Raw genomic sequence first — 12,005 nt, forward strand, 5'->3', positions numbered from 1 at the left:
CAAAAATAAGGTTTTCAAACAATGCCAATTACTACCAAGAACACGTTTTTAAAACCGTAGAGCTTATAATAATCCTACATTTTGAAGTATATTGTCCTGTTTAAGTGGCTAATATTAAAGTTCAATGACAAAAATATTGCTAATGAAGGTATGAGTGTATAAAAGGTTTCTGTGGGGTACTTAATATCTTTTATTAAGTTCCTTTTTAAAAAAGATCTTATTTATTTATTTTGGAGAGCAAGAGCATGAGCAGGGAAGGACCAGAGGGAGAAGTAGACTGCTCACTGAATAAAGATGTGGTGTGTAATACACACACACACACACACACACACACACACACACACTGGAATTATTACTCAGCCATCAAAAAATTGAAATCTTGCCATTTGCAATGACATGGATGGAACTAGAGTGTATTATGCTAAGTAAAGTAAGTCAATCAGAGAAAGATAATTATCATATGATCTCACTCATGTGAATTTAAGAAACATAACAGAGGATCATAGGAGAATACAGGAAAAAATAAAATAAGATGAAATCAAAGAGGGAGATAAACCATGAGAGACTCTTAACCATAGGAAAGAGATTGAGAGTTGCTGGGGGGGGGAGGTGGTGGGATGGCATAACTGGGTGATGGACATTAAGGAACGCATGTGATGTAATGAGCATTAGGTATTACATAAGACTGACAGGGATGCCTGGGTGGTTCAGTGGTTGAGTGTCTGCCTTTGGCTCAGGGCATGATCCCGGGGTCCTGGGATCAAGTCCCACATCAGGCTCCCTGTGACAGAGGCAGGGCTCAATTCCAAAACCCCAAGATCATGACCTAAGCCTAAGTCAGCAACTTAACCAAGGCACCCCTCTTTTTTCTCTTAAGTCAGGTATTTGGGTTATATAAATAAATCAGAGAAAACACCCCCCAAGTTATTCACTCTTTCACAAATTCTGAAGTAGTAAATATTAAATCTAGCTACATGGAATACAGATGGTATCAATAAGGAGGTCTACCATCTCCAATGGTAGTAGTCTAAAATTGCCTGGGATCCCACATACCAAACTGGATGGAATATTCAACCAAACAATATCTCTTAACACTGATTATTCTAAAAGGAACCTCTAAAATCAGGAGCCTTGGGATCCCTGGGTGGCGCAGTGGTTTAGCGCCTGCCTTTGGCCCAGGGCGCGATCCTGGAGACCCGGGATCGAATCCCACGTCGGGCTCCCTGCATGGAGCCTGCTTCTCCCTCTGCCTGTGTCTCTGCCTCTCTCTCTCTCTCTCTCTCTCTCTCTCTCTCTCCTCTATCATAAATAAATAAAATTAAAAAAAATAAAATCAGGAGCCTAAAGAAATTGTTTTGGTGATAGTAAACTTTCATGTGATGGGTAAAGCAGTGGAAAATGTGGTCAAATTAAAAATATTTAAAGTTTCAAGGTGATATAGAATATAAGAAAAAGGGAATTTTAAAATAGCTGATGTATGGTGAAAAGAAATCTGGACTTGGCATCAAAATTCTCTAGTTGAAAACAGTTCTCTCAAATTAACAGCTCATAAATGATGTGACTACATAGAAGTATTTTAACTCCTCTGAACATGAATTTCCACTTCTGTAAAATAAAGTATACAGAAAGTTCTTATTTTCTGAGGATAATTCATTCTGGGGAAAATGCCACTTAATAATCAATCTGCTTGGGCAGCCCGGGTGGCTCAGTGGTTTAGTGCCGCCTTTAGTTCAGGGCCTGATCCTGGAGACCCAGGATCGAGTCCCACGTCAGGCTCCCTGTGTGGAGCCTGCTTCTCTCTCTGCCTGTGTCTCTGCCTCTCTCTCTCTCTCTCTCATTCTGTCTCTCATGAATAAATAAATAAAAAATCTTAAAAAAATAATCAATCTGCTTAAATGGGAATTAAATTATTTTTAATAAATAACAAAGACTAAATGTGACTTTTTCTGGAACTGAAAGGTATGCAGGTGAGTTTATTTGATCTAATATCAACTACCATGTAGAGGATAATTGCAATAATGAATCATTAGGATGAATAATAAATCAGCTACTAATATTTCTCATGTAATTTTATAATTACCCTATAAAATCATTTTTTCATGACTGGCTTTTGTAGTTTGGTCATCAGGGTCTTTGGCCTTCCACTCACTTTTCATCAATTTTCTCAAGTGCTCCCTCTAATCTTTGGTGTACAGATTGTTCCATTTTGTATCCTTTTTTTTCTGGGTACAGAAGCTATTTGCAGCTAGAGACCGATGATGAAATGACGGAACATGTCAGTGTAGAAAGGTTGTTGGTTGAGGGATGGCTTCATACATGGCCAGTTCGTTAGTGAATATTTTGACATTATAAAGGGTTTGGCTTCCTCAGAACTTACAATTATGCTGATTCAGGTGAAAAATACTGAGATGACAAGATTCCTTAGAGTCATCTCATCTTGATTATATAAATTAAAAAATAACATATATAAATCACCTTAACAGTATGTCTAAAATATAGCAAGTGGTTGTTAAAACTTCTATTTTAACCTTTATTTTAATAACTAATATTTCATATCTATTCCTAGAATGGGCCTTGGCTGCTTTTACTGGTATTCTACTGGGCTTATGATACGAAATGCATGCAACTATGAAATCCTTAATGATTCCCAACCCACCAAACCTCTTACACCATAGCTTGGATTTCTTCTGCCCTCAGAGTAAGAGTGAAGATTGCTACCATGCATAAACTAATGCTTCCAATCTGAAAATAGGGGCATTTTCTTTGACACTCTGTCTGGATTCCCCTTGTTTGATTTATATTTTTCAATAAAAGTAAAAGATACAGGACTAGGAATCTCTTTGGAACCTGAATTCAATAGTAGCTATAGATAAGGTGTTTAACAAGCAGTACCAATGAGATGTAGAAACAGAAATTGACTCTGTTCATCTACTCATCAGGCTATAAAAGAGAGAAAAGGACTCCTTTACAAAATATGTTTCCAATTTAATAAAGACCCAAATTATAGTAGGGTAGGTTAGCTAGCAATTCTCTGAGTCTTTTCCTCTCCTCTCTTGAGGAATATTGGGAACTCATTATGAGCAAAAGTGATATTGGACCTACTGTTAAATTAGCTATAATTACTTGCAATGAAAGAAAAATAATTACATGGTAAGAACTCCATTAAAAAAACAGACAACGAGATACACAAATGGTAACACACACACATACACACATGCACACACCACATACACACCCATAGAGAAGCCTATATTGGTACCTGCATATAGGTTTAAAGCATATTGGATCACATTCTCATTGAAGTATTCAGACTTCACTCTGGGGCTCCACTGACAAAGGGAATGTGGAAAATATAAGCAGTAAAAAACCTCTCAAAACTGTTTAAGTATTTGTTAATTTATAAATTCATAAAAGGAAATGGAATCAATGCAATTGTTCTCTGACCAGACTTTCAGATCCAGGGAGCCAGCCATCATGTATCTTTACATTGCCTGCTTTAAACAATAGTTCTTCTGTGGCCCTGACTATGGTCACTAGATTAAATGAAAATTATGGTTTTGATGGCTCTGGACAGTTTGAATATGACCAGACAAACAATGCAAAGTATGTATGTAGAGGACAGTGAAAAAGGAAATGCAAGAATAATGAGCAATAAAGAATATACCTGTTTAACGTTAAATAGTTCATTAAGTAAAATATCTGAGCAATTTAGAGGAACATTCCCATAAACTCCAATGCACCGTAGACATATAAATATAGTAACAGTAGTATAAGAAGTCACTCTGAGCTTATAGCATGTTATTTGAATAATATGACTGGTTTGGTTTCCACCTGGGCATTATTTCTTTTAAGTAGGAACTGAATTTTCAAGACTTATGCATAATTGTTGGCAAGGAATGGTCTTCCAGAGCTGACATCTACAAGGGACTGGCCTAAGTTATACTACGAAGGATGGGGCTCAATGTCACTAACCTTGATTTGATGGTGGTCCTTTCTGATGTGCACTGATCAATTAGGTTATTGAATACAGTGTTTCCACTTTTAAGTATTTCTTCCTATGAATTTATTCTTAAGCTTTTGGTGCCTGCTACTTAATATTAGTAGCATATACTAGCAGATGACAAAATAAAAAGAAGCAAGGGGATCCTAGCAAAAACCTCATTAATAGCTGGTCATGTCAATCTATTAATCAATTTTTATCACATATGTTTCTGGTTAAGGCAATTTATTGTATAATACCTTTTGTCATTGCAAAAGTATTCCTTGTTAGGAAGGGAGGGACTAAGTTACTTAAGTGAATATAATGTGCTATGATACAGTGGTGATACAGCATATTCTTGCTTAGTTCTTTTTCCTTCCTTACCCTTCTTGCTTTGTGGCCCCCTTCTCCTGAGAGCATCTGTTCTTCCCACCACCCTCAAATAAATCACTTCAACAAGAATCTCAATCTTAGACTCTGCTTTAGACACAGTTATTACTATTCTCACTTCATAAACTGAAGCTCAAAGAGTTAAATATTTTTTTGCAAGATCACCCAGCTAGCAGGATTGGAACAAAGATCTGTATTACTCCAAAAGCATGTGCTTCTCAAAGGTTTTCATCTGATCCAAGTCAGGCATCAGATGTTATGCTGTAATTGTCAGACTACTTGGATAAGTCTGAGATATGTACTTAGTCTACTCTGCAATAAATGTATTGTCTGGGGATGCCTGGGTGGCTCAGCGGTTGAGTGTCTGCCTTTGGCTCAGGGTGTGATCCTGGAGACCCGGGATCGAGTCCCACATCAGGCTCCCAGCATGAAGCCTCCTTCTCCCTCTGCCTCTGTTTATGCTTCTCTCTCTATGTGTGTTTTTCATGAATGAATAAATAAAATCTTTTAAAAAATGTGTTGTCTGTATTAATACATTTCCTATTTTCTTTTAGTAAAAAAAAGTAATTATAGTACTAATATCTTCCACTCTGATAGCTCTTTATTGTTTTGGGTACTTGTCAGTAAATTTCTGAAAGCAGTGGAAGGTTACAGTGTCTAAAATGTTCAGTTGATTTCATGGGGCTCTTTAGACTGGAATCTACTATTTAATTCTCTTGAAAATATCACTTTGAGGTGCCTGGCTGGCTTTGTTGGTAGGGTGTTTGACTCTTGATTTTGGTGTTGTGAGTTTGAGCTCCAAGTGTGGTGTGGGGTTTACTTAAAAAAACAACAAAAAAGTACTGCCTAGATTTTTTTTTAATCAAAGTAAGTATAAACATTGTTTTAAATATACTCTGGTGAAGGTGGATTTGGGATCAATGTTGTTCTCTAACGTAACAGAGTAGGAAAAAAATTTGGCCCTGATCTGCAACCTAAAGACTGATCTTTGGCCTATGGTTAGCATTGCTACAGATGGAAGACATGGTAACAGTTCTGCATTCAGAGCTATGGTCCAAGAGTTTCCCCTATAGAGGGATTCCTTGGTCTATCTGAAAATTGCTGCAGGCACCCAGATATCTGTCATCCTAGAGAACACTCAATCAGGCAAGATAAAGGTTCCATAAGCCTTTCATAGTAAAGTAGGCTAGTCCGAACCCTGACTATCTATCTAGGAGTGAGGTCAGCTAAGTAAGAAATAACAAGATCATAGTTTTAGAGATCAAGACAGACAATGGTATCATGCATTAGGACAGAAGATTAGGCACCTTTGACTTTGCTTGGAAATACAGAGCTCCAGACTTTGTAGTGTTGTAGTGAGCGGCTCTGGGCCACTCACTTCCCATTCTACTCACAACAATCACATGTCAGTCCCATTAAAAGCTAACAAAACTTGATAGACCACTGTAAAAACCTATACATAGCAGAAATATCTCAATAAGGAGCTTCCCATGTGATGCAAGGGCAGAGAGAGTGATTCTGGCCGTCCTGCAGCTACAGTGTCCATCAGAGTCAAACGTTTCCCTGGTAGCATTGTCTCCTTGCAGCTACATCCCAACTGATGGACTAGATAATATGCAACATTATTGATTATGAAATAAGTATACATTTAGGAGGCTTAAAAATCTGAGGGACTTCTTAAAATCTTTACCACCCTTTGTGTTCCAATCTGAGATCCATTTTGTCTTATTTTTTAAAATATCTATAAGTTATGAGAATTTTTACAAAAGTGATACACAGGGCCATGGACATAGCATATACATACACAAGTACAGTGTCAGATTCAAAGGGGCAAAGTGGAACAAAGGGGGCTTTGGAGACACCTGAACCCAGGTTTGACTCTTTCCTTGGTAACTGACAAGCTACATGACTTTGAGCAGGTTACCTGTTTATCACCTTACCTGTAAAGTTCTGCCTATGCCTACACTTTGTAGTGTTGTTGTAACAAGTTCCTAAAACACTCCTGGCTATTAACATCTGTGTCTTTGACCAACAGATGTTAAAACTAAATTATTGTAACATTTCATCAGTTTACAGATAAAAAGTAGTGCAAGTGAGTTCTGCAAAGCCTCGTTCAAAGTCTTACAACTTGCCATTGGAAAAGCCAGCTTGACAGCTCAGATCTTCTGGTTTCCTGTTCAGTCTTTTGTGTTCCCCATTCTGCCATTCTAATAATTTAGCTTCTTATTCTCTTGTCATAGGAACTAATTGCTTGATATAAGAAATATGTTTGAAGTGTTATAACTGTTGGCCTGTGCCTGATAAAGGATACCACACTGGAAACACAGACACTAAAAATGACAGTTATACAGACACTAAAAATGACGGTTACTAGCTTACCTTTGCTAAAAAATAATAATAATAATAAGCAAAATCACAAAGTTGTGGTACTTTGGAGTTAATACAAAATTATTTTTTCATTACAGGCTAGAGTTGACAGAAAAATTATATGCCAACTGGGAAACAAAGAATCAGGCTGGATTACATAATATAGAAATTATAAACTCATATACATTGAATTCAAAATATGAAATAGGAAAGAAATCATAGTTTGGGATTAATAACATTCTTAGAGTGTTATCAGTTAAATAATAATCATGAATAATTCATGATATGCTAAATTTAGGGAGTTCTACATTCCATTGAACTGATGAAAATTCAACAAAGAACATGACTAATCCAAATATTAAGCTCTTCTATTACAAGCTTTGATCTTTGAAATCTATCTAAAAAAGATCCCTTAGTGGAAGCTTAGAATCAGTCTCTCTCTAACGTGAAATAAATTGGATTCGAACTGTTCTGACCTTGAAATCTTTAACACAATTAGAAAGTATATGCCAAGCATCAGGTGTACATTAAAGAGGCAATCCAGACACTTGGAAAATAAAGGAAGAGCTCATTTCAAAATCTCTTCCCAGATCAATGTAGTTCTGTGGATCTGATGGCGAAGTATGGCTTGTGAGGGAGCATCTGAGACATCTAGCACAGCACCATTTGCCTGACAGGAGCAAATTTATAAACTGAGACAACTGTGTGAACTTTTTTGCCTTTGATAAAGAAGTCAGCCGAGAGCCGCAGGTGCTGGAGTCAGACTCCCGTGCAACTTGCTTGCCCACTTTAATGCGACTAAATAAACTATCTCTTCTCATGATTTCTGTCCCATTGCCACCACCAGTTGAAAAAATGAAAGCGGCTCATACAAAAGACAGCCGCTGGCACACTGTCTCAGAAGGGAGAAGGTACAGATGCTTTTCAATGATAGTTTCCAATCCTTTCAGCTCCAGAGTTTGGTCTCTTTTAAGAAACACATTCATCTGTGCCATACATTTTTGCTTTTGATTATCACTGTTTGCTTATTGCTTTTAGGTCGTGCTGCACGAGGATTAAGGCATGATCTAAATACACAATTCTCTCATTTTGGACACATTACTATCTGCCCATGGCAGGGGTAGGTGATGATCAGAAAAGAGTGGTGCTCTTAAGACTGGGGCTGCAACTGGGGAGAAGTTTGGGAGCCGTGGGGTATAATGTAATGTAAGCACAAAGGTTCCCTCAGCAATATCGGAGGGTGGGTGTTTAAACATTCTATGGCTATGTGTCCTATTCTCTTTGTACAGTTCAATTTATTTAAGACTGAAATAGGGCACAAATATAATTAGAAAAATACTTAGTTTTAGGTTTTTGTCTGTAGGTCCTGATAGCCTTGCATGTTAGAGGTAGTCAGAAAATGCTTGTGAAGTTGAGTAAGAGCACTATCCCACTATCCCCCACTCCTGTGTAACATACTTGATCTCCTTATGCTCCATCGCATGATCTGTTTTGGTTTTCTCTTGGACATTGGCCATTTTTGTGTTTATTTTCTTGGTTATTTGCTATCTGTCTTGTCATCACCATCCAATTTTCTACTGGAATATTTGTTTAATGAAGTCAAGGGACTCTGTTTGCCTGGGGTCCTTTCTCTTCCCTACAGTGTGGCCTCAGCTGTTGGGAGAATGCCCAACACTCTGAAAGCATCCGATGAATATTTGTAAAACATATGAATACACTTCTACAATCCTGTCTTCGAGAACAGATGTCTAAATAGCACGGTTACCATATAATTTATTTTTCACATTGCCACTTTTGACAATGAAAGAAGAGACTGTAGGTGCCAGGATAACAGGTAAAAAAATTCAATCTTTGTTGGATGAGTAAAAGGAACATGGAATACACACTCATTTAGATCACTGGAGGGTCTGACAGATATCAGGATTATGGAATAATACCTTGAATTAAAATTTTATGTATTTAAAATTCAAATAAATTTTAATTTTAAAATATGCTTTATTATTTAAAAATTATTTTAAAAGTATTTTATTATTACATCTAACAATTCAGAAGATCGAGACATCTAAAGGTCAAGAAAGGATTCCCAAGAAGATATCCTAATAAACCCTTAGAAATTGGCTAGAGGTGGTTTATAACTAGTGTTACATTGAATGCCAAGGGATACTACTTATTTGACTTCCAAATGTTTTATGCAACTTGATTTCTCCAAGTAGTTAACTTTTCTTCCTCAGTCCCAGTGGTATGTTAGTTCACAAAATTACTTCCTTAGGAAACCCTTGATTGTTTCTCTTTATTATTCTGAGGCTTAGAAAAGGTGAATTTAAGTTCAAACTCTAATTACCTAAAATTCTCCAATAGTGGGATTCAGATATGGAAAGGTTTTTCTTTTGTTTTTGTCTTTCTAACAAACGGGCTGTTGCATCCACAGTACTAACAGAGCTGTTTGAAAAATTAAAGTAATACCTGAACACTAAACCTACAGTTAAGGCTCTTATTTTTAAAGGTAGTATATTAGCATAACACAGAGATATGTCGAGTTTCACTGACTTTATACAGTGGCAGAATTTGGACTGCCAGGCAAAAATAATAATAAACAGATATGTCGCCTTTGCATTGAACACAGTCTTGTCCTAAGTAATGGTACTTATGAATATGCACTTAGTTAGAAGGTGAGGAAAACTGGCAGGGGTTGGCTGCCTTTGGGTTTGTGATACAGTCTGTAGGCTCGTCCCCTTTGAGTTTTCCCTATGATCCAGAACCACATGAGCAATGACAGATATTAATTGAAATTCCTCCTATGTGTCAGGTACTGTGCTCATGGAAACTGGGGGGATTTACCCACAAAGAACCCAAACAAGGTCTTTGGCCCCTCAGGTATACAGAGTTACCTGTGATTAATTGTGATTCAATTTGGGTATGAGAAGAGAGTAACAGGAGGCAGCAGTGAGGTGATGGTAAGATGTTCCACCTAAGGAAAAGTAGCACACACTCAAGGGTGTGAATGAAATACACTGTATTAGAACAGAGAGAGCCAATGTGCCAATGGAGGGTGATGGAGATAGAGAGACAGGCATGGGTGAGATCCTACACGTCCTTGTGGACCACATTTACAGTACAGACTTCATCCTTTCTCTACTTTTCCATGCTACCCTTTACCACTATAAAAGTCACACTCCCCAGAAGCCCATGAGGACAAGACTGCAGTGTTTATAGCTGTAGAATAGCCAGGGTGAGTCATTGCTGGACAGAGGAACAACCAGTTCTGACAAAAGACATCACTAGTATGAAAAACACCTCTCATTTGTATGAGTCTGTAGTGAACTCATCAACATAAAATATTACCTGTTTGCTTGTTTACCATCTGTTGTCCTACAACTATATAGTAAACTCCATGAGAAAAGGACAAGTGTCTACCTCCCATCCACTGCTGCATCCCTAACACACTGAACTAGAACTAGCACATGGGTATTTGTTTAATGGCTAAATGACTCTTAAGTTAATAGGAAAACAATTGTTCAAATTTGAGTTTTTAAAATACACTTAGGCTGTTATTGTAATATATAGATTTTAAGTGGGGTGAAAGGATGAGAAATGATATTGGGAGACAGAGGGACTAAGTCTATAGAATTTTCCTTGAAAGATCCTAGGGAGTCTCTAATGACCCTTTCTACTATTGAGGGCTAAGAAGATGGAGATGGAAATTGACATACAATAAAAACCCATGATGTGTCAATTACTGTGCTAGGTGTTCATATACTTTGTATCATTTGATTCTCAAACTAAAAACACCTCCAGTGTGCATGAATTCTATTTTATAGATAAAGAAACTGAGAATCAGATTAAGTAATTTGCCTAAACAGCTGCAACTTGAACCTAGATTTACCCAACTTTAAAGTGGATGCCCAACTGGAAACTATAACATGCTATTGATCAGAACATTTGAGGAGCAGTAGTTCAATAACTGAAATCTTGAGATTTACCATTTGGTTTCCTGAGGTTCCTTATAGGCTCTCAGCTGTGCAGGAAATGGCATGTCATTATTGGACATTGTGACTCCCATATTTTCATTGTGAGTGATGTTCTTTGCAGAAGTCATTTTCAGTTTCCTTAGGCCCATTTTCCTCATACAAATCCTGACTACTGCTTTCATCGCTACCCTCTCCAAAATCTGAGAGCTAAGTTCACAGAAGAACCCCTTTTCCATGCTGCATCCTGCCCCAGTTCCTTAGATAATCCCAACTGAGGCAGATAATTATCTGCAACCCCAGCACACTTATTTGGGAGAGGCTGAGAAATGCATCTATGTCCTAGTGCCAATGGTCCAGTCACTTCTAGAAACCTGCTCCCAAATATTTTTGTTTGGCAATCAGATCCAGGTCTCGGTATACTCTCCTCCCAATCCTGATTCCATGATTCTTGCAATTTACAATTCTTCCTTTCTTCTCCCCTGTTTAGTGCCTAGCCATACAACAAGATTTTACCCTAGGACCCTCCTCCAGTAACTGACTACTACCTTGGGATAAATTAGAACTCTTTTTCAGAACCAGAGTTCTATCCTAAACCATAGGTTCCAATTATTTTCTTGTTGTGCTCTCTTCTATGGACAAAGTCTTAATCCTTACTTGAGGCTGATGCTGGAGTGCCATCTATATATCCATTTGCCAAGCTTCTGAGTATCATTTGCCTTTCATTCCTTACCATTGCATATCATTTTCCCACTGGGATCCTGGGAACTTGTGGTAATGGTTGCTATCTGTTCACCACAGATTTATAATCCTTTTCCTCCATAGTGTAACACTATTGCTGAGAAGTGACTGGATATCTAGAAGCTGCATTTGCTGCCCAATCATCTTGCATTGAGCTGGGAACATGGGACTAAATTTTGTATAATATAGATGGAAGGGATGTATGCTACTTCCAAACTGTCCCATAAAAACCTGCATGGAGCCAACTGGATGGCACCCTCCAGAGAAAATTGGTCATGTTAAAGTGATAGACCCTCCATCAGCCTGTGTCCTTGACTGACTTTTTAAAGTGCAAACAACCCCTCCTTTTATGTGAGTGAAAAATTAGTCTCTAGTCTAGGATATTAAGCTATTGTGACTTGGGGGTTTCCCTGACACAGGATCCAGCTATACTTATATAATACATACTTCTTCCAAAAACCATGGAGGCCATTTTTTTTTTTTTTTTTTTTTTTTTTTTTTTTTTTTTTTAGAGAGCTCAGGGGGCAAAGGGAGAAGAAGAGAATTTAAGCAGGCTCCACACC

At 37.7% G+C, this 12,005-nt stretch overlaps 1 protein-coding gene across 1 annotated transcript in view; it reads right to left on the reverse strand.

Moving 5' to 3' along the window:
- Positions 1 to 12,005, reverse strand: part of LOC129514579 (thrombospondin type-1 domain-containing protein 7B) — a 741,731-nt gene that overhangs the window by 27,539 nt on the left and 702,187 nt on the right. The gene's annotated exons all lie outside the window — the stretch shown is intronic.

The sequence above is a fragment of the Nyctereutes procyonoides genome, unplaced genomic scaffold, assembly GCF_905146905.1.
Source record: "Nyctereutes procyonoides isolate TBG_1078 unplaced genomic scaffold, NYPRO_anot_genome, whole genome shotgun sequence".
Taxonomy (NCBI): Eukaryota; Metazoa; Chordata; class Mammalia; order Carnivora; family Canidae; genus Nyctereutes; species Nyctereutes procyonoides.